The sequence below is a fragment of the Equus caballus genome, chromosome 8, assembly GCF_041296265.1.
Source record: "Equus caballus isolate H_3958 breed thoroughbred chromosome 8, TB-T2T, whole genome shotgun sequence".
NCBI lineage: Eukaryota > Metazoa > Chordata > Mammalia > Perissodactyla > Equidae > Equus > Equus caballus.
In genome coordinates this window covers 32,523,157-32,547,865 of record NC_091691.1, presented here as the reverse complement: position 1 = coordinate 32,547,865, position 24,709 = coordinate 32,523,157, and the positions used below count along the sequence as shown (strand labels likewise).

At 45.5% G+C, this 24,709-nt stretch overlaps 1 long non-coding RNA gene across 1 annotated transcript; it reads right to left on the bottom strand.

The window, feature by feature from the left end:
• Window positions 1–4,053: 4,053 nt before the first annotated feature.
• On the bottom strand, window positions 4,054–23,894 carry LOC138915315 (uncharacterized). Its single transcript, XR_011421119.1, has 6 exons — window positions 23,552–23,894; window positions 21,119–21,201; window positions 15,152–15,361; window positions 14,774–14,964; window positions 7,006–7,085; window positions 4,054–4,960 (listed from the first exon to the last, which is right to left on the bottom strand). It is a non-coding gene; the product is annotated as an uncharacterized lncRNA (long non-coding RNA).
• Between the last annotated feature and the right edge of the window lie 815 nt (window positions 23,895–24,709).

Here is a 24,709-nt window from a genome sequence, read left to right as displayed (position 1 = left end):
TCTTTGGTAAAAATGAGGGTGATTTTAGAGAGAAGAACTATGTTTCAGTGAAAAGCTATAAGACACATTTGTGGATGTTAGATCCTAGTTTTGTTAACTGTCTTTGAGGGTTTTTTCCCACCTGTGAACTGGACTGGATCCTGAATTCTTCTGCTGAAATATCTGGTTACAAATCTCCAAACTAATGTTTTCAATCTTTTCCTCATTTTCATTTGGAATCATTGAGATTTGAACCTGCTCTTTTTCCTGAAGCCTTGCAAACTAAAGCTGAACGACTTGATAAAAACTTGAGAGATTCCTGTCTGCTGCTGTGTAAGCTGTAAGCCACTCAGAAAGGTATCTGAATGCCTGATGACATCATCAGAGACATTTCAAGCTGCTAAAGATGCTTCACTCTGACATCCAGAAGTCTTCTTGACTGGCTGCCTCCTGGACTCAGGAACTAGTTTATAATTTGCTCCAACCATTAACCTTGTTTTTCTTTTTATTTCCATAGAAATACTTCTTAAACACCTGATTGCTTGCTTCCAAAATAAAGGCCTAACTTTGGGAGCCCACCTGCGTCGCCACCTTCTAAAATGAATTTAACTGGACTGATCTATTACCAGGACTAAGAAATGTGTTCAGTGAGATGAAACAATCTACCACTCAGCTTCTGGATTGTGAAACTTTTAGTTTCAAAGGCGGGACTGTAGGGACCTGAAATTGGCCACCCCCAGATATGTCTCTTTGGCATCAGGATTACTTGAGGCTGATTGCTTTTGATAAAGTGGGACAGGGAAGGAGGCTCTGAGGAATGGAATTTGCCCTTTGTTAGGACACATTTACATCTGTAAGGTAAATCTCTATCTGTAAAGGTGCCTCCCTCTCTGTAGGCAAGGAACTGATTGCTGCGCTCATCTGTGATCCCCCAGCCCGAGGCAACACACCTGCCACCCCGCGGCGTTCACTGAGACAGCAGAAATATCTGCCTCCATCAAGCGCTGTGCTGACAGAGCAGGCTCGTGACTGTTGTAAAAGGGACATTTCAATCATACGTGAAACACCCTGTTTGGGGATATATAACCACTCTGTGCACCCCACTTCTTCGGTGCCCTTTCTTCCTTCGGGAAGAAAGGCCCCGGGCCATGGCTCCTCATAAAGCTTTGTTTAATTTTCTCTTGCTATTCTGTCTCAGGTGAATTTAATTTGTTCTCCGGCCAGACGAACCCACATTTGGGAAGAGGAAATGTCTTCCTCCCCTACGTTAACTAGCCTCACCGTGCTGTACACTAGATCCTCAGAACTTATTCATCTGAAAACTGAAAGTTTGTACCCTTTAAACATCTCCCCCTGTCCCCTGAAAACCACCACTCTTATCTCTGTTTCTACACGTTTCGTGTTTCCAGAGCCACATAGGGGACACTAAGTCTTCACGAACCACAGCGTGTGATTAAGTACAACAATTTCAGCCCATGTGCTTTTGTATGTGCTCCTCCCTTCTGCAGGCCTCTGACCTGGTTCTGGATTACATTCTCTCTCAGTTGGACACTCCGATAGCCTCCTTCCTCCTTCTCCTGCTTTCAATGTCTCCTTCATTCTGCACAGAAACACCAACTTTCTGGAGTACAACTTGATCATACCACTCCCCTGCTTAGAAACCCTCACTACTACTCACTATCTTTGAATGAAATCTTCACCTCCAGGTCTGGCATCTAAGATCCTCCTGGATCTGGTCCCATCTTCTATCGTTTGATATTCTTCTTAATAGTCCTTACATTTTAGACAAAGCAAACTCCTTGCCTTGAGCTTCATACATAACACTTTGCTTGGCTAACCTGCACCTTTGCCAGAGAGGGCGCTCTATTTCATCCCTTTGTATACAAACTGCGCTTGATCTCTAATGATCAGTCCCATATTACCAGAGACTTCCTGATCACCTTATGGGAAGGAACCTCCTTTCTCTGAATGCCCACGTAGCACACCCTAATGGCATTTATCACCTCCCATCTTGGATTTAGTTATTTATGTACATTTATTTATTTACTTATTGCCTCAAAAAAAGTGTTGAACAGAATTGCACAAGATGCTGGGGATAAAAAGGGAATATAGTCTACTGGTGAGATAGTAACAAGCCCTCGATTGAAAAAATACAATATATTAAATATGATACTGGATGTTAATGAACTCTAAGTGATCAGATAAAGGTTGGCCTAGATCTGTCTGTGGAGTCTCAGAGGAGTGGAGTGGAGTTCCAACGTAAAATATGTTTAGGCATTAATTAGCCAGTTGGACAAGACGGGGAGTTGGGAGGGGGTGAGGTAGGTAAAGGAGAGGCAGACAGCTCAGATGGAGGCCATGGCCACAGGAGAAATCACATTTGAGGAAGGCACGTTGTTGGCTCTGACAGGATAGGGTATGCTGAGAGAATAGCAACTGAAGGAGAAGACACTGGTCAGGTAGACAAGGATCAGGTTTTGCTTTGCTAAGAAGTTTGGAGTTCAGTCTGTTAGCAAGCATGCTGAAAATGTCAATCAAGGGAATTGCAAGATTGGACTGTGGGTTAGACCTGGGTGGGGAAGTGGATTCCTCCAGAGACACAGAGAAACTTTAAGCAACCTGGTGGAGGTTACACATCTGATCCATCTTTGTATTCCCTGACTGCGCCCAGCACAGTGCCAGGCACGTGGGTTATATACAAATTGTATTTGTTAACAAGTGAAAGAAAATGAGATCTCCACTTTCAGACTAAAACACAAACAGAAGTATAATAGCTTTAAGCTTCGCACTTCACCTGCCTTATTCAGATCACACAAGTATAGGGCATCTTCTAGCTTCCTGAACCTTTTGATCCATGTCTCCGATTCTTCAGACTCGTTCTTCATCACTGGGTTCAGGAAAGGCTGTGAGACTGGCCTGATTTTCAAAGAGCTTGGGGGATCTTTGGGGGCTGAAGTCTCAGCAGTAGGGTTTTCTGGCTGCAGATCCTCTTCTAGAGTTTTCTACCAAAACAACACAACTATCTCACTGGCAACACATTCACCACCTAGATCTTCTCCAGTCTCTTGGCCAAAGATGAGGCCATACAGCTAGCGAGATTTACTGTAATGTCTGGCTTTGTAAAGCTTGGAGGATGGGTTTCAAGTCCTGAGTGCTATAGGACTACATCTGTGAAGCCTTCCAGGATGTAAATTACTGTGTTGAACGCTTTCTATTTTTTTAAGAGAAGGGTGAAATCATGACTTTAATCAGTTTGCATTTCTGATTTGCACAGGGAAAAGGTTTTTGTAGCTGGCTGAGACTTTTCTTGATGTTCTATACTAGTGGTATTCATGGAGGAGGATCTTCAGGAATTGCTTATAACTTCTCCACGGAAAAACCTCTGGACAATGAGCCTGAGGTTCTTCACAAAGAATGACTGGAAGAATAGTGACATTGTCTTAGGCTCATGGGCTCCTTGTAATGGACCATAAAGAACTTCTAGTTCTGTCTGTCCTGTTAATTTAACTAAGGGAGACGAGGCCCAGAGAGTGGAATTGACTTACTGAGATCAGGCAGTGAATGGTAGACACAGAACTATAAGGAGATGTAGAGGTTATGTCTAGCTCAGTTTGGTATCCTAATCTCTTGTCTACTGCAAAATAGAGATGCTTTTAGAATAATGGACAACCTAGTCCCGGCAGCCATGACAGGCATTCTGTCACCTACCATGTACAGAGTGGCATCCATTGTTTGATCTTCACAACTTCACTTTTCCAGGAATTTTCCCTCCTGCCGAGCCATATGGTTAGGGAGAGAACAGCCATATCTAAGTGTACAGTGCAGGACTGGGTATCTAATGCAAAGGGACCAATGCACTCATTGTTCAGTGATTTTGGAACGATTTGTGAGAGATGGAGACAGAGGGATATACAAACAGAGATCATTCTGTGTGAGAGATAGGAACTCTCACAGGTTTTACACACTGTGTACTGGAAATGAGAAAAGGCCGGTCTGTCCAGAAAGATAGAGACGGACAGAGAGAGAGAGTATGAAGCTAACAGCAGAGAGAAGAGAAAAGATACAGGAAGTCATGATGAAGTTCAAGTCCCTGATTTTACTTCACTGTTACTTGTTAACATTTCTAACCTTAGGTAGCATAATACGCTTCTCTCTCCTTCCAATAAATTTAGTAGAGTTTCTTCTCTTAATTTCAATCCAAATAATCTTAACTAACTCACCATAGAATTATGACTCTAACTTTTGAAAATCATCTGTGCTTCCCCCAACATTCAAATACCTGTATTTCTCCAATATAGTACCTTTGTCTCAAACTTCTCACATAGAAAGTATGAAAATCCCATAGGTCTAAAGAATAGTAATTGAGATTAGAAGTCCAGTTTTGGTTGGTTAGCAAACATGGATTAACCTGCTGCTGGGAAATGTGAAGAATTGTTTTGTTTGAAATAATAGAATGGTACGTGATATGGTACCCACATGGATAACAAGCAACCAGTAAATTTTAAGAGATTAATATAAAAGAATTCTACTTGGATAAAATCAACTTTGGGAAGGGCTGAAAGTTTTCGTAAAATGAACAGAGTAGTGATTCTTATACTTTTTAGAGCTTTAGATCACTTGAGAAATCCAACGCAGGCTTTAGATAATCTACCCAGGCAAATGCACATTTGCATGCAGGAAGACTTTAGACAGTTCAAAGAGGTCCTTGGATCTGAAAAAGTGATTTTAATAATTTTATATTTCTTCAGATAGATCAACACTCTCTTTGACCACTAAAGACAGGGAAAGGGGGAATTTGTATGAACCTGAATTAGGCTGAACTAAGTAAGTGAGTGAGTACTAACTAACACACTCTATACTGTTTTCGTCCCACTGTGTCAGGAGGAAGTCCACGTCCCGTGATTGGCATGTAAGACTGTTCTCATTCTCGTTCTTGCGTATCTTCTTTCAATGCCACTTATACATCTTTTTCTCCAACCACCTAAAACCAGAAAACACGAAGCCGTTTTGTGCCTTGTGCATGCTGCTCCCTCTGCTGTAAAAGCCCTTCTTGCCACTCAGGCCTTGGATGGTTAGGGTACTTCTCATCCTTCAAGATTTGACTCATATTTCACTTCTTGTGGGAAGCCTTCTCTTACAGGCAAGCTGGCTGAGGGGCGATTCTTTGTGGCCCCTTTATCCACCTCAGCACTTATCATGGAATGTTGTAATCATTGATTAGAATGACTCTTCTACCAGAGATCTGGAGACTGGCCTGTGAGATAGTCATTTATGTATCCTCAAGGTCTGGTTAGTGACCAGGGCATAGCTGGTTCTCCAAACATGTTTACTGAAAGAACAAGTGAATGAATGAGTGAGTTTCTCCGGGATCATAAGAAAGTTGCTTTACCACACCTCTGCTTCAATTCCCCTTTCTAAAAAGTGGGACAATGAATGCTACTTATGCAGGAATGTGACACAAATCAATTACTGCAGAGATGCCATAAAATCCTCAAAACAGAGGCAAAATAAAAGAGCAAGGTGTATTTTTTTATAATCTGATTCACAATAGATGATACTCAAGGAGAAAAGCATTTGCTGTTGTTTCTGGCATGGCAAGAGGCTTACCAAAATTGACATGATTTTCTAAGACATTTTGAAGTGTGAAGTGCATGAAGAGGCCTCCTGCCATTTTGAGATAAATTATGGTCTAATCTGGGCATTTAAATAAAAACAACGACAGAAAATCTCAGGATGCTTTTCTTTTTTTTTTTTTTTTTTTTTTTTTTAAAGATTTTATTTTATTTTTTCCTTTTTCTCCCCAAAGCCCCCCCGGTACACAGTTGTGTGTTCTTCGTTGTGGGTTCTTCTAGTTGTGGCATGTGGGACGCTGCCTCAGCGTGGTCTGACAAGCAGTGCCATGTCCGCGCCCAGGATTCGAACTAACGAAACACTGGGCCGCCTGCAGCGGAGTGCGCGAGCTTAACCACTCGGCCACGGGGCCAGCCCCCTCAGGATGCTTTTCAATTCTGTCTGCATCTTTTCCTGGTTAAGTGCTGGGAATATTAAAATGTAATTTAACTGCTTGCCAGATTTTGTTTGCAAAATCAAAGAGCCCATTGCATTTTAAAATGTGGTGTCTGGGGAAAAGGTCGCCCTCAGTCTCTGGAAGCTGAATTTAAGATGTTGAAATAGGGGGCTGGCCCTGTGGCCAAGTGGTTAAGTTCCCGCTCTCCGCTGCAGGTGGCCCAGTGTTTCGTTGGTTCGAATCCTGGGTGCGGACATGGCACTACTCATCAAACCTTGCTGAGGCAGCATCCCACATGCCACATCTAGAAGGACTCACAAGTTAAATATACAACTACGTACCGGGGGGCTTTGGGGAGAAAAAGGAAAAAAATAAAATCTTAAAAAATAATGTTGAAATAGGTCTCAGAACCACCCTTTATTTTGATGGCAGTGGGAGGATTGGTCACAGGCTTCAGAGCCAGTGCACATGCTACAGGTCCAATTTCTTGCAGCAGGTGCCAAGCCCATGACCAGGTGGTGGAGAGAGGTTTCTGCAGCGATATCAGCTAAGGCAGGAACCACCCCACACTTGAAGAGGTTTCTACTTCCCTTTTCTGTCAGAGGAGACTCTCAATGTCAAAGAGAGTCTGATATCACGGTGGTGTGTGGAAATCAAAAACCAAGAAGGGGGGGTTAGCCCTGTGGCTGAATGGTTAAGTTCACATGCTCTGCTTCAGCAGCCCAGGGCTTCACCAGTTCAGATCCTGGGAATGGATCTCATCAAGCCATGCTGAAGCAGCATCCACATAGCAGAAGCAGAAGGACCTACAACTAGAATATAAAACCATGTGCTAGGGGAATTTTGGGAGAAGAAGAACAAAAAATTGGCAACAGATATTAGCTCAGGGCCAATCATTAAAAAAATAAATGAACAACAACAACAAAAAGACAGAAAGGAGGACCCGACCCAGCATCAGAGAATAGAAGGTGAAAGATGAGTGAAGCCCTTCCTCAAGCTCCACATACCCAGGTGCATACCATTTGTTTAGTTGTGTCTTGAGGCATCTCAGGAATGTCAGGCTGCACTGGAGTGGCAGAGGTTCCCTTTCCTCTGTTTCCTGAGAAAGAAAGAAAAAATGGAAGGGTTAAGTTTGGTCTCTTCATTGTAACACTTACAGCCAGGCAAATAAAATGTTGAGGCCCTTCTATGTGTTTGGCACTGTGTTAGGCGATGGGGATATGGAGGTAGATCAGAAAGATCTGGTTCCTGCCCTGATGGAGCTGACAAAGGGGAGGTAGGTGCTAAACAATTACTCAAAATTATTATTTAATTACAAACTACCATAAACACAACAAAAGAAGATGTGAAAATATTTTGTTTTAGGGTAGGGGTGGGAGTGGTGGAGAACCAGAGGAGGCTTCTTGGAGGAAGTGACACTTAAACTGTGGATCCAAAGGGTGAATAGGAATTTCTAGGCAAAGGTGATGGTGGGTGTTCACAAGGAGCAGAGAGTTCCAGATAAGCAGAGACAAGAGCCTGTAGAACTGCCCTGAATCAGGAGGACTTGCACAGTTTGAGGAGTGGGCAGCAGCTTCCTCCCATGGCCCTACCTCTTAACAGAAAACCAGGCATTTCTGCCCCCTCTCTCCACACAGGTGTATGCCTCAAAGATCAGGCAAAACCTCTCTCTTCCACTTTCCCTCTCCTATCAATAGTCAGAGGGTCTGAATGGGATGAGGTTTGAACAGCATCTCTAACCCAGTACCCCCACAATTGACTTCGGTTGTATTCATAGCATTTATCAATATTTACATTATTTTAAGTGAAGGAAAAGCTTTCTGTTTACTGCAGGTGAAAAAGGTCCAAGTTGCTCCGAGTCATAGAGTTTGAGAGTTAAGGGGATTCTAGAAACAGTATAGAGTATACAGGCAGGAAGATGAACTTTGGTGTCAGCCCTGAATGCTAATCTTGAGTCTTCCCTCTCCCAGCTGCAAGCTTTCAGATCCTAATTTTGCCAGTTGTGAAAGGGGAGAAAACCAGTGATTTACTGTAATGTTGTAGAGATACAAAATTACCTATCTAAAATACTTAACACAGGGAAGATGCTCAGAAAAAGGATTCATTGTTTGTTGTTGTGTCATTATTATCATAACACCTTAGGCAAGTCTAGTTTGCTTAATTGAACACTAATTACGATGGGCCAGGAATTGTCCTGGGCACTGTTCACATGCATCATCCCTGTTAGTATAAGATCTAGATCCTAGACCTTGTCCCAGGCCAGTTTCTCTGCACTTTTAAAAGTTTCTTTAGAAGAAAATACACACTAGTCTCCCTGGTCTCCTTTAAGCTTCCCTTTCTCCCCCCTAACATCTACAAGCGTGGAAACAGGTCATGGTTTGTACATGTAAAAATCATTTGAGAAATCTGAGACAGAGCTGGTGTTTTTTCTTTCTAACACAGTGGGAAGGATCATCTGTGTAGTCTGCCAGTTGAAGGTTTGTACTGGAGAAAATAAGCCAAGCTGGCTTCTAGAGATTTCCAGGTGTTGGAAGGGCCAGGTTTTACAATGCTTCCATGAGTCTGATGGTTACACATCCAGCCGTGCCATCAGCCCACCAATGACTAGAAACTAGTGGTCTTGAGCACTGGCTGCATATTAGACCCCGCTGGGGAGCTTTAAAAATTGCCAATGATTGGGCGTCACACCAGGCCAATTAAATAAGAGACTCAGGGTGAGAACCAAGCTCAGCACCTGTGAAAAATTCCCTCGGTAATCCTAAAGTGACACCAGGGTCGATAACAACTGATTTAAATAAAGGATTCTGGCCTCATTGGGTCCACTGAATGAAGCTTTGTGAGAATATATATATATATCAATATATATATTTGTGAGAATAATATATATCAAAGATCTGTACATGCCAGACATTTCCCACACATTTTCTTACTTGAAGAATAATGCTCTGTGGTAGAAAGCATCTCCATTTGACAGATAAGGTAACAGAGGCAATAAAGGCTTCAGTTCCCTGCTTAAGATTACAGAAGTGGGGTTAGGTCTTAGATTCTAACTCATTCATTCATTCAACAAACATTTGTTTAATGCTTACTACATGCTGGGCACTGTTTTAGGCACCACGATACAACAATGAGCAAGAGAGAATCTTCTCAGGGAGAGTGCGTTCCAGTGGTGAGGGCAAAGAGAGACATAAAATAATGTCAAATAGTGATAAATGCTATAAACACAACCAAAGCCAATTATGGGGGTAGATAGAAATGCAGTTGCTATTTCTGATAGGGAACTCACCAAAGGCCTCTCTGAAGTGACATTTAAATAGAGCCGTGAATAGAAAAACAAGGGAGAAAGCCAAGCAAATGTCTGAGGAAAGAGCATTCCAGGATAAAGCTCTGGGGAGAGGAAAGGCCTCAAGGGCGGGGTGTTTGGGGCATTCAAGCAACAGCTGAGAAGAGAGCCGAGCTAACCCAGGAGGAAAAGGGATGAGAAGTGGGTCAAGTGTCATGCCATGTGATTTGAGTTGTTTTTTTTTTTTGCTTCCAGATTTGTTCCTCCTCTGGTGATTACCCACTTCTACTGTTAGCAACTATATTTTTCTTTGTGGAGACCACTCCTCCCCCATCCCAGTGCTGTGGTTTGGTAGTATTAACCCCCAATTCCAACTCTAATCCTGGTCTCTGCTTAGTTGAAGACTAACGTGGTATCTCAATCACGATCTTGGTTCAAAGACGGGCATAAGACTCAATCTGAGCCTCAGAGGTGAGAGGAGATATCTGCTATAATTTCTTAGCTAGTAATGTTCTCTCCTTCCTAGAAGGACCTACCAAAAGAGGGAGCTGTACAGATATGATGACATAGTTGCCATGGCTATTTTGCTATTGCAGAGGAGTGCCCACCTGGAGAAGTTGGAGGATTACCACGTAGAGCCTAGAGATTATGCCAACACCAAGTAAAGCAGAACAGAGAGCTAGAAAGAAAGCAGATCCTTGATTCTGACACCTGAATGGTTAGATCAACCCACACCTGTAAGGCTTGCTCCTGCCAGACTTTGCACTTACATAAAACAAAATCTCTTCATTGTCTATACCCACTGAGTTGGGTTTTCTGCCCCTTTGTATAAGTAGTTGTAAGTAAGAATTACTATAGGTATTTTTTTCCTTGATAAGAGGGAAGGCAAACTCTTAGCCATTTTTCTGCCAAATCTTGAGTTACAGGTCTTCAAGCAATGTTTGAGGGGATCAATGAGCCTCTGAGGCTACCTTCATTCCCTCCTAATTATCCCCCATCAGCAGCCATGCCATAGCCCTGCTCCATGATTGCTGCTTCTTCCTCTCCCTCACTCACAGGCCCCACAATGAAGAGATGCAAAGTTGGGCCCACACTTCCTTATTGGGAAATACCCCTTTAGACCTTAGACCATACCATGTTTGGTGGGCTCTAAATGTTTTGTATTTGTCTTCATGAGAATCCGTAGCATTTCTTGGATCTGTGGCTTGAAGTTTTCTATCACTTTTGGAAATTTCTCAGACATAATTGTTTCAGATATTGCTTTAGCTCCGTTCTCTTCCTCCTGTCCTTCTGAAACATTGATTACATGTGTACTGGGTATTGTCAGCATTTCCTATATGTCTCATATACACTTCTTTTTGTATATTTCATTCTCTTTTTTCATTCATGCTTATTATTTTAAGTCTCCAAGTTTGTGGTAATTTGCTACAGCAGTCTTAGGAAATGAATACCCTCATTCTCAGTCGTCCAATCCTGGCATAACCAACCCACAATCCCCTGTTGTAAATTCCCTCTGTTTGAAATACCTGGTAATGTTTCTCTTTCTCCACTGAAACACAAAATGGTATACCACCCCACCACTCTAAACTCTCAGAACCTTGTATTTTGATCCCAAGGGGAATTAGTGAACAGTTCATGTGTAGTTGACACCAATGCATATTTTTTCACCTGTCATACTTAAAACTTGCTAAATGCTAAATATTTTGTGCAATTCATACTTATCATTTCACTTAATATTACATCTTGGATATCTTCCTGTATTGGGCCAACCATGCTATTTTGCAGCTGAATACTTTTATCAATTGAATATACTGTAATTCAATTAAATGGTCCCTGAAGGATCGTTTTGCTGTTTTCATTTTTAAAAACACTTACCAAAAAAAATTCCTGCACTAAACTTATATGTAAATCTGAGAGGATTTTTTGTGAGATATCAGTAACATAAGTCCCTAGCTTTGGGATTCCTAGATCCAAGGGACTATGTGACTGAAATTCTAATGCATAATACCAACTCTAACTTCTTCTATAAGTGTACCTATCAAAGGGCTATCACCAGAGAATGCTTCATGATATAATAATATTTGGAGAAGTATGCCTTTTATGATCCAACTGGCCTAAAAGAACAGTCATCAAGGCAATCATCACTCCTAGTGTTTCTTCACTGGTGAGGCGTCTACATTTCTGGGAGTAATGAGATGAAACACAACAAAGAAACCACTGAAGCTAAGCAGCATAGTCAACAATAGTTCTGGGAAATGGGAGTGATCTCAAGGAACAAAATAACTGAACTCACCTGTAGGCAAGTCAGAGGAAGCTCTGCTCAATTACTCAAGAAAACTCTGTCTTCTGTGCAAGGAAAGGAGCCATAAGATGGGTGAACCATATCATTGCACTGAAAGAATGTGCAATAAAGCTGGAAATTAAATTGATACTGAAGGAGCTTTTTGATACTTGTATCATTCAGGGTGCATGCAGGAAACAGAAACTACTTTAAGTATCTCCACTAGAAAGGGCTTTACTATAGGAAATTAGACGTCCACAGAATTATTGCAAGGGCTAATAGAATGGAGTTTGGTGTCTGCTGCTAGACTCAGGCACAGGGTCAGGCCTCAGCAGATGTAGTCCAGGGATGGGGGAACTGCAGGAAATTCTGGCTGATGTCTCCGTGCCCCTGACCATGAGGTTGGTGAGTAGGCAGTGCAAAGTGCCTTTTGGCCACTGGAAAAACTGATGCCTGCCAGGGCCTGGAGTTGCTACTAATGCAGGAAAATAAATACACGAAATGTCCCTGCTGGCCTTCACTACCCCTTCTGCCTTTCAAATCTCATGCAACTGCATTACCTTGATGGAACTTAAATCAATTCTAGAACCGTGGCATCAAGGGAGTTTTGGAAACGTTCTTTTTAGCCCTCTCAAATATGGGAAGTACTGCAACACAAGAAAGAATGTACAAGGGGATGGAAATGGGTGTTGAGTGTAAATAGATGACATTTGGTGAAGTCCCCAAGCAGGAATTTCATTGAGCAATACTTGTGCATGTGACAATCAGGGAGTCACGTAATGCTTATGAGTACTTTAGGAATGCTTTGTTAGTGAAAATCACTTATACTTGCTTGTCCAGTATCCTTCCTCCATTTGTATATAAATACATTCTTCTCTGGGATCACGGACTACTGTCAATCTCCCATCCCCTCCCTTAGCCTATGCTGTGGTCACCTTGTTTAATTAACGCTATCATTTTCTCCACCCATCCTTCCCTCCCTTCTTCCCTCCCCCCCCCCACTATCTATCTCTGTCTCTGTATCTCTCATTATTTTTTGGTTCTGGTTCTTCCTGAAGTTCTATTTTCCCTCAATTTTATATGTCATTCCATAGCCTTTAAAGATATTTCTTTTGCTTATGTTAACAAAAGGCAGTTTCTGTTTCTAGCAACCAGATAGCCACTGGTAAGAATTTCTATCTCCTCCTTACCTATCAAAAGTCAAGCAAGGGGCCAGCCCCGTGGCTGAGTGGTTAGGTTAGCGTGCTCTGCTGCAAGTGGCCCAGTGTTTCATCAGTTCGGATCCTGGGCGTGGACATGGCGCCGCTCATCCAGCCACATTGAGGCGGCATCCCACATGCCACAACTGGAAGGACCCACAACTAAGAATATACAACTATGTACCGGGGGGCTTTGGGGAGAAAAAGGAAAAAATAAAATCTTTAAAAAAAAAAGTCAAGCAAGTTGTGAGATATATGTCCTGGGTTTTGCAGAGGAGTTCTAATGGCATATGATCTTATTCTCTTCAAATAAAAATGATTGTTAGATTTTTAACTAGGTTGCTTTGTTTATACCTCATAGAACTTTTCCAAAAATGATACCATAAATCAGAAAATATGGCGTCCTGAGCTTCATGTAACTTTGGACATATGAATAGGTAAAGCATAGGTATGCAGGGCCACAAGCTAGACAGCTGATGACAGTATCAGCTGCCGAAGGCCCAGGCAGGGAAGAGAAATTTGATGAAGCAGCACTCTCAAGAAACATTAATAATCTAATGAAGATCTGATATTAGCCCGAATCTGGAAATGAGCTATAGTAGAAGTAGCTCCTGCCTTCTACACTTTCTGTAATTTCTTCCCAGGCCTTCTTAGGAGAGACAGGCTTATGCCAATGAAAATTTATTTTTCAGAGCTGCTAGGAGTTACCAAATATGAGATAAAGCCTCGGGACAAAATGGCACCAGAAAATCTCTTTGCCCTTCCTGATTATGTGCTGATAGTAGGGGACCTGTGGATGGCCACTTTCTCACTAAGCTAACATGTTCTTCCCTCTGTGTGAGTGCATTCCTGATGTCTCCCTGTGATTCCAAATTTCCTCCTCTTACAAGAACCCCAGTCAGACAGGATTAGGGCTCCACCTTAATGGCCTCATGTAACTTAATCACCACTTTAAAGTCCTTGTCTCCAAAAACAATCACCTTCCGAGGTGCTAAGTGTTAGGGCTTCAATATATGAATTTTGGGAGGATACAATTAAGCCTATAATGGTAACAAGGATTCAAAGCAGCCCAACTTTTGGTACAACTTACTTAAGGTGTCTGAACCTCAGTTTATTCACCTGGGAAGTGGGTATAGAACAACACAACTCCTGGGGCTATTGGGAGTATGAAAAGGGATGAGCCGTGTAGAATGTCTAGCCTGTGCCTGGGACATGTGAAGTGTGTGTGCATTAAAGCCTTATGCCCCTGAGTCAGGCAGTCATTTTGGTTACCGTTTAACTCAGCTGCTGGGATGCTCATTCAACAGCACATCTTCCTCTGATTTTACCTTCTTGATCATGAAGGCTAAATTGTTACCCAAAGCCAGTGCATTTCAGAGCCAGGATTTCCATCGAGGCCTGTGTGATTCCAGGCTCATGCTGCCTTTCTGCATGGATGGGGGCTGAAGGGGTAGGGGAGGTGGTAAACTGGTGAGGAGAAGTTACCTGCAGGCCCTGAGCTTCCTTGGATACAACCTGCCACTAGAACTTAAAAGTCTCCCCATATTTGCATCTGTATCCCCCACCTCTACTGGGTCCTAGAGGAGAGGGAAGTAGATACTGAGCTTCTCAAATCCAGGACTGTTTTCAGTACCAAGCCAAGGGTGGAGTCAGCTGTGGAACTCAGCAGTTTGCTTAAAGCCCCTGTGCCTCACCACCATCGTACAAGCTTCTGAGTTTCATAGGAATAGCAGGAGCACAGGTATAGAGTATCAAGAGCCAAGACTCCGAACACAGAGAGCCTGCATTTTACTCAGCCTTATTGATGAATTCATTTATCAGTTACATATTGGTTTTAGCCTCTCTCTGGTGCCTCAGTTTCCTCATTTGAAAGAAATAATACCTACCACACGGGGGACATGCAAGGATTCAAAGAGTTAATATTTAGAGTGTACTTAGAAGATTTCCTGGAATATAGGAAGCACTATATAATTGTTAGCTATTAATAATAAAAATAACTTTATTAGCAATATTAGTATACTTACTCCATATGAATTCCCGCCCCATACGAATTGTGAGCTTCTGGAGGAGAAGGTTAGCATGCCTGAGGCAAAGTCATCCGTTCCGTTCGAAGCCAGGGAACAAGCGGATAAGGCAGATGACCCAGGATCGGACATCTGCAGGCCTGGTGGACAGGCTGTGCCAGAGAGCGAGGCAGGGTGGAATCCCAATGATCCTGGGGATGGAGGAAAGGGAGGATATTTTCGGGGTCTGCTTCTGAAAGCCATGAAAAGAGTAAGCCGGCCACCCAGTAAATGGCCTAAATTCAGACAGGTCCAATAGGGCCCTGGGGAAAGCCGAGCCACCCCTCCCCGCCCCGCGCCCCCCAATCCCACCCCACCCGCTCCGCCACACCCACGCACTTTGTTCCAGAGGCCGCAGGACTGCCTCAGGCGATACACAAACTGGGACCTGGAGGCCCGGGGCAGTACAGTGATCCCGAATCCGTGTTTCAGATCTCAGAAGTGCTCCAGACACCCGTGGGAAACTCCAAAAGTTGCCGATCGGTCCTGCTACCAGTCCTGCACAGCTCCGAGTCGCTGCACGGAGGGTGCTCCATAACCGGCTTGAAGCTGAGGATGCAAAGGAAGACAAGAAGATGAAAAGGCAGGCCGCCCTGCTCGCTGTGGCCCGCAAGTCTCCTCAAGGTATCCTGAGGGAGAGGGGGCATATGCCATGGGTGAGTAACCCCGGCCCCCACCGAGGGGCCAGGAGGCCACCCGCAATGTCGGGGGCTAATCGGTGGGCGGACTGCCAAGAGCAAGGGCGTTGGTGGCAGGATTGTCCGAACCGTCCCCAGGGAGGGAAGGGATCGAAGAAGCCCGAGCCGTGGCAGTTTCCCTTGACCACAGATGAGACGTGATGGGGCTGAGGGACAGCCCCCTCCCCCGGTTGGCTCCGGGAGGCCCCGGTGACCTCGGCAGGAAGGAGGAGAGCAGGCTGAATCTTTGCTCCCTAGTGGAGCCGTGTTCTTGGTGTGGAATGCCCACAAGGGAAACCTTTCCGAAGGAAAGTGTGAACTGAAGGAGGTCTCAGGAAAGGGAGAGACCGGAAGCTTTCTGGAGCCCTGGACCTGTGAAACAGGGTCCAAACTGCTGAAGGATTCCTCACTGCGTGTACCAGAATGCCCCGTTCCCCACCCCCTTCTAGGGAGGGACGTGCTCTGTGAGTTAGGGGCCTCCACAGGCCGGGAACAGGAGAAAACCGAGCTCCAAGCGCCAAGAAGTGGGGGAGGTGAGCTGATGGCCCTCTTGCAGGATACAGCAGCCCCTGAGAAGCGAGAGACTCCCCTACATGATTCAAGCAGGGCTAACTCGGAACTATGGGCCCAAGGACAGGTGGAGTGAGCAGCCGGTGCCACGCCAGGAAAGGTAAAACGGAAGCAGGTAGGTGGCTGGCCCTGGGTAAAACATATGCCCCTTGAAGCCAGAAGCCATAAAGAGGAAGCTTCCCCGGAATCAGTAAGTTTTCAGAGCAGGGGAATCTAGCTTTGCTCGAGACCTTAGTGCTCTCAATGCTGTGCGCTCCTGGGGCTATAACAGTAAATGTCTTCCCTTGGTTTCTGGCACCGAGTGCCTCAAAGTCCTGTGATTGCCCATATGAGAGCCACATGGCGCATCTTTGGTTAGGAGAATTACTTTAGGGCTCAGTTCCTGAAACGAGTCCAGAGCCAGAAAGGCGAAGTGGTTTGTCTGGTGTTATTCCTGACAAGCCCCTTTCAACGCCACCTGAACTGGTGTTAACGAGGCGAGTGTTGGAGAAGCCCTAAGAGTGGGGGCTGGGTGCCGGGGAAACCAACTGTGCGATTCGATTCGGGCCTTGGAAGTTTCAGGCCCGTCCCGTCCCCGTCCCCACCCCTGGGGTGGCAGCGGGGGGCAAGAGGGGCTGAAGGTCGCGCTGAGTAGCCAACGGTCAATGACCGTAATCGACTATGCCCAGGCGATGGAGTCTCCGTCAGACTGCGAAAGGACGGCGCTCAGACAGCTGCCGCGTTGGCGAACACGTGGAGGTTCGGGGAGAGTGGCACACCCAGAGAGGCCCCGCGAGCTCCTCCTCCCTGCCACACATGTTTTGCTCTATGCCCCTCTTCCCTGTGGCTGTTCAGAAGGGAGAGGTTCTCCCGAGTTGTGTGAGCCGCTCTATCAGAGCCCTCAAACCCAAGGAGGGGGTGGTGGGAACGTGCGGTCTCGCGGCCGCTTTGTCAGGAGCACAGGTCACGACCCGAACTTGCAATTGGCATGGAAAATGGGGGCGGGGAGAAGCGTAATCCTGCGGGGTGTGATTCTATCCCCAGGAGGATAGAGTCAGATGTGAGCTAAGTATGTTCAGCTTCTTGACCAGTAAGGGATATGATGTGTCTAAAGGAATGGCTCTGTTTTTTCTTCTTTGGATTCTTTACATTGCATGCATAGCTATCAGCCTCTCTGATAAACTATGGCGACCAGAATCGGACGCTTTTGAATAGTGCAAGCTGGACACCGTGGTGAAAGTTTAGCCCCCATGCTTCAAAGCAGTAGCTGCCACCTGCTTGTTAATCAATAAAGCAAAAAAATTGGCTATAAACCTACCTATGAGGGTTTGGACTCTTAGATCAATTCTCTAGTCTACCAGTGACTGATGAGGCCTCTGGCTATCCCAAAATAGAATACTGCACTATCAAGATATGATGCTGGATTCCCTTCAGATTTCTGTAAAATGCTGTCATATCTTAAACTCTGCTGTCCTTTTCCTTGATTCCCATGGGTCTTTAAGCCATGCTTGCCCAGAAGTGACCTCCAGCCACAGAGGTCTCCAGAGTGAATCGTGGACGTTAAACATGGGCCAGAGATGCTTAAACTGTTAGAAGTGGTACAGGTCCCCCAGGAAGTAGCTGGGATCCATGGTAAAGCCCTTCCAAGGACATAACGTGGCAGCTGAAGCTGAAAAATGGCCACTCCATCAGGAGAGCTTCTCTAGTTACCATTAATTTCCACACTGCCCTCATGTGAACTGACACCTTCTGTGAACTTACTACAGATGAAGTGAGGGAAGCTACTACACAGCATTATCAGTGGTCCCCAATAGTCAAGGGCTGGAAGACAAACAAACGAGGGAAGGTTTATGTCCCGAAATAGCCTTAGTGTGCTCATGCCAACTTAACTCACAAGGATTCACCCACTTTGATTTTGGTAACACCGTGACCTCACAGAGACCACCTCTGACTCATAGAGGCCCCTTCTGCCCTCACTGACAGACAGAGATCTCAGCTGACCTAACAGAGACATCCCCTGACACTTTAGACACCCCCCTTGACCACACAGAGACATCCCATGCCCACACAGAGACTTGTCTGACCCACCCAGAGACCTCCACCGACCTCATAGTGAACCCCTCTTCCCTCAAAGTGAGGTCTCCTGATTTCAGAGAGAACTCACTGAACACACAAAGAACGCCCATGACCTCCAAGAAACCTCTAGTGACATTATAGAGACCCTCATCTGACCTCACCGAGACCTGATATCACAGAGGCCAGCCATTACCTCAACAAGACCCCCTACAACACAGTGAGAACTCCACTAATTTCATGGAAACCTCAAGTGACTCTCACTAGATCTAGGATCTCAGGGAAATGAAGAGAGGATGGTGGGTGCACCCGCCCCTCCCCAACTGACTGACAAATCCCATGGGTCTTATTGAATGTTGGCACTCTGGAAACCCCACTCCATAAAGGGAAAACCCTTCTTTCTATCTACGCATGCACAGAAAAGGTGATTGGCCTCAGAAAGGCCCTTGGGCTTGCTGAGGGACAGGTCCTTGTGGCACTGAAAGTGTGGGGGAGCCCACTGGTGGTGGCCGGGTGCAGCTGATGGTGAACTGGGATTCCCAACTTCTACAACTGTGTCTCACATCCCCTTCTCCCCTTCTGCTCTGGTCCCACTCCCATCCTTTGAAAATAGCTTTCTGCCCCTCTTTGCCCATCAGGAGCCAGGGGGCAGGGCAAGGCTATCCCTCCTGCATGCTGATCATCCGGGGCCTCCTTTATTGTTTGACAGAACAAGGCCTCCCATCAGGAAGGAGCTTTTCAACACAGGGAGCAGTAAATGTTTGACAAGTCAACAGGGTTCAGGAATGCTAGCCAAAGGAGTTTGGCCACACTAGGCATGCCACGCCCCCTGTGGAAATAGTGGGGAAATTGGCAGGCCTGCCCTTCCAGGGGCAGGCACCTCCCTTCACTCTGGAGTCACTAAAGCCATGCCCTCCTGCTGCCCAGAGCTCTACTCTTGAGAGAAATCCATGACTAAGGTCCAAGGCAGGCCTTCCCCTGGCCATCTCCCTGGGTGCACTGTGGCAGGGCACAGGGAGAAGTGTATCCTCTGGAGGAGTCTGCTTTGTCTGAAGGAGGCCAGCCATTCCAGCTTCCTGGGATGAGTCTCTGTCCGGGGTCTAGGATGGGGAAAAGGGCCCTGAGACCTGAAAGTACCCTGGCAGTTGTCATCAGCCTGGTTGGAGCAGGAGGCTGCCAGGCAGCTAGTGTGCCCAAACTGTGTCTCAGCCCCTCCACATTCTGGCATCCCTCAGCCCAGGCCGGGCTCCCGAGGGAGGATGATGAACTTGGCAGCAGCCAGTGCAAGGGCACCAGCAGTGGGGGTGGTGTCCCACAGCCTCCTGGGATGCATTGGGTGGGGTGGCGCCCCCTGTGGTGTGGCATGTGGATTGGGCTGACTCTGGTCACCTCTGGGGCAGGGATCCACCTCAGCTCAACAGAGGCAAATACAACAAATGACACTTTGAGAGGAGGTCAGGGATCTTCAGGCCCCTGCCTCAGGGTAATTCCTCTTGCCCAACGACTCCTATCAGACCCAATCCCAACATACCCAGGACCAGATTTGAGACCACAGTGGTGAACTTGGAACCTACTTCTTACTTCCCTGTCCAGCCTACTGTGGTGGTGTTCTTGGTGGTTGGGGAAAGGGCACTGGCAGTGGCTGCAGTGGTAAAGGCCATGGTGGCAGCTGCTTCCCAGACATCTGGCATCTTGGGGACCCGAGGAGTGCATCATTGGTGTACCCACACCCTCCCCAGCCCCCCATCTCTCCCATCTGTCCTAGTGACTCTCACCACTCCAGGAGCCCTGCTTTCCTCACTTACAACCATCTCTTTGACTGCACTTGTTTAAATTACATGACCTTGAAACCTCCCTCCATAAGCTATTCTGATCAAAATCCTCCCTGGAACCTTCTGAGTTGGCTGAGAACAGTTCAGCAAAGTCCACAACATTCTCCAAAGGTAGAGGCAAGATTTTCATCTTGAACTTCCTGGACACACCCCTGGGCTCCTAAGCAGGCTTCATCTGATCTTAATTATGGATTTCAGGCCATCCCCTTCTGTCTTTTTGAATCTGGTCTGCCTACCAGTATTTCATGTTCTGGAGAATATCTTGGGTATTTTCCAGGTGAAACTTCAGTGTTTCCTCATGGCTTTGCTGCCTCAGTTGGTCCAACAGCTTACAGAGGTGGGCCTCCTGGGCCCACGTGACTTCACATATGTTAAGTCACTGTGAACCTATGAGTGAAAACATCTCACACTAATTCTGTTCAATGGGTTCTTCCCCAATGTGAGATTTCTGCTTATTGGAGGAGCTAAGAGGCACTTAAAAGACTGCCCACAGACGTTCATTTTTTCATTTCTATATGTATGAATTCTAGGCTAATCAGTCAGTCATAGTTCCTGGTTAAAAACCTTCCTCATGTAAGTTACATATGCACGGTGTCTTACTCTCTTGCATGCATTGAGATTTCTTCTTCTTTTGTTTTTTTTTTTTTTTTTTGAGGAAGATTAGCCCTGAGCTAACATCTGCTGCCAATCCTCTTTTTGCTAAGGAAGACTGGCCTTGAGCTAACATGTGTGTCCATCTTCCTCTACTTTATATGTGGGACGTCTGCCATAGAATGGCCTGCCAAGTGGTCCCATGTCTGCACTGGGGATCCAAACTCGTGAAGCCTGGGCCACTGAAGTGGAACGTGTGAACTTCACTGTTGTGCCACTGGACCAGCCCAGAGATTTCCTCTTTATAACACCTCAACTGTACAGTTGGTTAATTTTGTAACTTCATTGAGTTTCATAGACTAGGTATTTGAGCCGTGTTTATACAATTGTCCTTTTATAAGAACTCAGGTTGTAGCTCTGAGCTCAGGTCAATATCTTTCCTAAATTAAAATTATGCAAAACTTTCTTCTGGGATGGCACTTACTCCCAACTCAAATTATAGTCCCGTTATTGTGCTTTACTAGTAATCATCCCATTCCCAGGCCTCTAATGTAGGGGACCAGGGTTCAACCCAAGAAACTTACCATCACTGTGCAGTTAGATGGATCCTTCCTGCAGATATCTGGTATAGGTACCATTTCTTGGTTTTAAAGGTTACTTCTCATGCCTAAAGTCAATTAAAAAATAAATTTCTCAAGAGGCATTAGGGAACCAAAGTGTTGTACAGCATGCAAGGCAAATATTGACCCTTACACAGGGCAAGAATGTGAAATGGAGCAATGCACTAGTGTCTAGAAACATGTTTTAGGGCACTGTCAATTACAAAATGTTTTCAAGATTGAAGAGAAAACTAAGACAGATTTTGGTAAGGTTATGAGAGAAGAAATCATCAAGGGGAAGGGATGAGGGCAAAGTTCACAATATGAAACTTTCAATCCAAAGAGGACATAAACTATGAATAAAAGACATTGATAAATGCTAGGAATAATGACAACATTGAGAATTTTTCCCCACTGGATTCCCATACTTTCCTGAAAAGACCATGGACTTAAGGAAATCTGCAGTTGGCATTACCAAGGTCCTGATCCCTCACTGACTAGGCTTTTCCTCATAGTGAACACACATGCCTGGAGCTTACCCAGCCTCAGGCCTTGTGGGAATCCCCTTTCTTCCCTCCACAACTCCTCTCCTTGCTCCAATGGGAAATTGTGTCTTATTTGCAGAGCTGCCACCCTGTTCATGGGGAAAAGCCACTTGAATTTTGAACTGTCTTTTAGGAACCATACATATTCCTCAAGTCAAGGACAGGATCTCAATGAACAACTAAGTGAGCATTGAAGAAAACCTTGTAACTCCTTGAGCAGAGCAGGAGGAACACCGTGACTCCAAGCCGAAAGCATTGAGGAACTCGTGGATGTGCACGAGCAAGCTCACAGAGTAAAGATTCCCAGTGTTTTCAACAAATGAGGAATTAAATGTTTCTAGTTAATCCAGAATAACCTAAATTTATGTTGCCTGGTGGTTTTTTCTACTGTGGCTGCAAACTTTGGGCTTACTGCTTAGAACAGAATAATTACTTAGGAACTGTTTGATCTTATTTTTTAGTTATTAAAAACAATCCATTGAGTTTTCAGCACTGTTCTGGGTGCTGGCAATAGAGCAGCAACAAAGACATAAAATTGTGGTCAAGAAGACTATATTCTAGTGAAGGGGCAAACTACATGTCATTAAATCAATAAACAGAATTACCTTCTCGTAGTTGTGTTATGAAAGAATAAAAATGAGAGCTGAGGGGAGCATGATATGTGGAAACTTCTCTGGATACTTGTTGAGTAAATAAATCCTTATTGACAGACTCAACAACAGAGAGAAGATGAATGATGTTCTCCAGCATCCCATCTCTGTATAGCTTTTGCCAGGATGCGCCCACCAAGGCCTATTCTTCCTGGGTGAAGCCCAGAACAACATCCATGAAGGTTGCTGATTCCTAAAACATTGTGGACATTCTGGTTCAGACAGGGACATCTCTACCAGAGTCCAGGGGCAGAAAGTTGACATGATAGAGTTGGGGAAATGAGGCTGTAGGTATAGAAAGCTCAAGTCCTCTTTGGGGTTCTAGCCAAACGCTTCCCTGTGCTGATCTGGCATGTGTTATTCTTGCATAACCGCAAACGTATATACAGTCTGTACACAGCCTTAATACATACTAGCTTCATTATTAAGGAATATCACATGATGTGCAATGTGAAATAAACTGGACATTTCCCAAAAATATGGTAAATCTCATTTACAGACTGGCGCGTTTAATACAGTTTATTGGTTGCCAACTTAAGAATACATAACTAGATTCTCCTCACCAATTTAAAGTGAATCACAGACTCATCACATAGCAGGCAATATCAATTGCCTGTGACATATAACTGTGATTATGTGTAAACATTTCCCCTATAGGAACCTTACCTTTCTCCTTTGTGAAATGGTTTAACAACCTCTTACAAATGTTGACCGATCCAATGAGCTAATTTGCAAAGCAGTTCTTTTGCATCAAACACTCAATACACATAAGTAATAAGTATGTTATTTGAATGAAGCCATGCTGACCATTCTGCAGAATGGAACAGACTTAGAGAACCCAGATCGGCAGGTACAGCCTCTGTCTCTTATCTGTACACATTCCCTGTGTTCACTACAAGGTAGAAGGACAGATGGTCCAGAAACACAACCCAAGGTTCCCGGATACTTCTATACAGAAGGATGGCCCTAGCCTGCCCCACCTGCAGTGAGGTTTCCATTGTCAATTTTCTCTGGGACCTCCAAGCATCTGTTATTATTTAGTTTACTCCTATGCATCTGATAACAGGTAACAGCAGCCTCTCAATTGTATATGGTCACTCCAGGAGACCCCAAATGGCCACAGAACCCTCCACCCCACCCCCCACCCTGCCTCTCATCCCCTGCCTGCTGAGCTGTGCTCACCCCACCCCAACTCTGACCCCCCCAAAGTGAGTCCGACCCACCTGAAGAGTCCACAGCCGCCCCATAGAGACAGCAGACGAGCCTGAGACCAAGTCTGAGAAGTCTGAGCGTGACAGTGGTGCCTGCCATAAGACTTGGACGCCTGTGGCGTCAGGAACGCCCCCTTCACGCCTCACCCAGGCTGAAGGCCCCACCTCAAAGATTCAGGGCAAGAGCAAATTGCAGGAGCAGACCCACTGCTCCATGGCCTGAGGGCTGAAAGGAGTCACAGTCACTGCTGCTTATAGCTCTCAGGAAAGCACCGGTGTATCAACCCTTTCCTCCATCATGCCCGTCGCCACGCACATCACGCTGTGCGCTCCTTCACAGCCCTCCCCTCACGCCCCTCCCCACGCCCACCACGCTCTGCGCTCCTTCTCGGCCCTCCCCTTCCTCCTTCACGACCCTCCCCTTCCTCCCGGCGTCCTCCACACTCTGACCCTGCAGCCATGCTGCCGGGCTAAAGCGGGTTTAATTAATGGCGCCTGAGGCCAGCTCCTGAGGGCTCCTGAGGCAGCTTGAAGCCCAGCAAAAGCTCCCAGGCTGATAAAAGCTCAGTGGCTAAAATGGAAATACTGGGGCCCGGGTAGGTGGAACTTGCATTTTCAAAGCCACCTTTCCCTCCATCCCCTCCATCTGGTCGGGCTGCTGGAACCCTCACAGTGGAGAACTCCCGGCTGAGGGGTCTACACTTTGGTCATGCCTCATAGAAGAACAGCCCCAGCCATAGTATTAAAAGGAGGAAACATCACAGCGGACAGCTCTAATTCCTGCACTATAGACAGGAAACGCAGAAGCCCAGTAAGTGACCCCCTAAGCCCCTTCTCTGAGGCCCCACTCAGTGGGTCCACAGGACCTCCTTACCCACCATGGGCCTCTTGGCCTAGTTAACACAGGCAACAGGACCAGAAGTTCCCAGTGTTTTTTCCCAAAATGTTAGTGTGGTTTTATCTAGGTCACTGTATTTTGGGGTCTCTTTGTTAGAACAGCTTAACCTACACCTTAGCTAATATACCCTTCCCCAGGTCATCTGACTGATAAATCAGATGGAAATCTTCATGGTTGCACAACATTGACCGTGTTGCAGATGCTTGCCACTTTCAATTTCACTGTTAGGTAGTACTTATTAGAAGCTTTTGGGTGAAAAGTAAAATTCACAG